The following is a 2445-nucleotide window of genomic DNA, read 5'->3' as shown; positions in this document are numbered from 1 at the left end:
TAAGTTTGTAGCTACTAGAATTTATTTTTTATTTTTTACAGGGTAGCTATACCTACTACATATTATTTAATGGATAAATTATTATTTCAGTCTCTAATGTTTAGATTAAATTCTAATATAATTTTTAGGGTAAAAAATGGTTATAAGCCAAGGGGAGAATATAATTATCCAAATCAGCCAAATGAGATTCTCGTTCAGGTATCAACCAAAGGGAATTATTATGTAATTCGAATCAATAAAATTCGAACTTCACTTCAACGTAATTCGAATCGACCTATGTCGAATCATGCATGGCACTGCTTGTAAGTAATTCGAATCAAGTTCCATCGAATTACACTATCATAGTTCGAATTATATCAATTCGAATTACATGGAGCACGTGACACATAGGGAGTTCGAATCATATTGATTCGAATTACTCCTTTTTCGTTTCATTAGGTAATTCGAATCGAGTTGATTCGAATTACAAGGGTTTTGCCTATATAAGGTGTTCGAACCAAGGTCATTCGAATCACTTTTGCATTCTCATACCCCCACCAAATCCCAGAGAAAACGACCAAGAATCGGGCCGACAAAGACTGGAGCGGCATATTCAGGCAATGGGGGACGATCTGGGGAGGCTGTATCGTTTGGATGGAGTTACTCATATCGCCGGGGTGATCAACGACGAGGTTAGTGGTTTCTGATATTGTTTTTTGATAGTGTTTTACGATAGTAGTTTATGATAGTGGTTGATGATAGCAGTTTATGATAGTGGTTTTTGTTAGTGGTTTATGATAGTGGTTTATGATAGTGGTTTTTATTAGTGGTTTAGGATAGTGGTTTATGTTAGTGATTTTTGTTAGTAGTTTATCATAGTTGTTTATGTTAGTGTTAGTGGTTTATGAAAGCGGTTTTGTCAATGGTTTATTTTAGCGGTTTATGTCAGCGGTTTAGGTTGGTGGTATTGGAGGTGGTTAACTGAGTGGTTTTGCACGTTCGTTTCTCTAGTGGATTTGCATGTGGGTTATGTTAGTGGTTTTTTGGATGCGGTTTTATGATGCGATTTTGCTAGTGTTTTACTACGTTTTGCTTTTCCATGTGGTTTTTAGAATCGGTGTATGTTTGCGGTTTACGTATGCAATTTTGGTTATTGGTTTAATATATCTTCTATTGCATGATTACTTTGTTGGTGATTTACGGCGTGAATTGCATATGTTAGTGGTATTTTAATTCGTTCTAATTATGCGGTTCATGTAATGCGCAGCCCCGGCGTTGCATATCGAGCATGCGGCGGCAGTACAGACCTAACAATCTTGGAGCACCGTGGTTGGAATACGATAGAAAAACTTCTTAACCCTTTTTATACCTTCCAGACCAAGTTTCAGCAATACAGACCTAACAATGTCATCATAGCTCGTCGTAGGCCTCACGATGATACAAAGAGGATCCTTATCGGTGAACTTCACACCGGACCGAATTTTTCTCTTAATCGATCCTTTGTGGTGAACCAACAACACAAAATTGTCCTCACTAGCCATCTGGAATCCCTCTAATGAGAGCAACTGACGTTCACCTTATATATATACAGGTCTGGTTCACACTAATTCGAATCATCATCATTCGCACTATATATATGTAATTCGAATCAACTCGATTCGAATTACCTAATGAAACGAAAAAGGAGTAATTCGAATCAATATCATTCGAACTCCCTATGTGTCACGTGCTCCATGTAATTCGAATTGATATGATTCGAACTATGATAGTGTAATTCGATGGAACTTGATTCGAATTACTTACAAGCAGTGCCATGCATGATTCGACATAGGTCAATTCAAATTACGTTGAAGTGAAGTTCGAATTTTATTGATTCGAATTACATAATAATTCCCTTTGGTTGATACCTGAACGAGAATCTCATTTGGCTGATTTGGGTAATTATACTCTCCCCTTGGCTTATAACCGTTTTTTATCCTAATTTTTAACGTTTTAAACGTTCTATTTTAATTCCAAAAGTTTCAAATGGGTTTAATATTGTCCTATAATTAAATTTGGCACGAATAATTATCATATTTAAGAGTTAATATAATATTCGATTTCAGTACCTAAATGAAATTGACCTACGAAAGATCACAATCTAAAAGTTGTTCCGTTAATTATTCGAATAAAATTTAGCGATAAGACAACATTGAATTTGTTTGAAATTTTTTGGGATTGAAATAAGACATTTGAAATATTATGAATAAAATTAAAATTTGACTCAAACATTAATAACTAAAATAATACTTTATCCTTATTTAACATATAAGAGTAGCTATAAAGTGCCTACCTATTAATTAAAGAGTTTAATTTTGATGTACTGATAATGTAAAATATTTGTTAGATAACTATTCACGCGATTAATATAAAAATTAATTATCTTTTTTTTAATATATATATTTTTTTTCTAAAGATATGGAGACT

Source organism: Arachis ipaensis, chromosome B01 (assembly GCF_000816755.2).
Source record: "Arachis ipaensis cultivar K30076 chromosome B01, Araip1.1, whole genome shotgun sequence".
In the NCBI taxonomy this organism is placed as follows: Eukaryota; Viridiplantae; Streptophyta; class Magnoliopsida; order Fabales; family Fabaceae; genus Arachis; species Arachis ipaensis.
The sequence above is the reverse complement of the archived record's forward strand: the minus strand, read 5'-3'. Positions refer to the sequence as shown.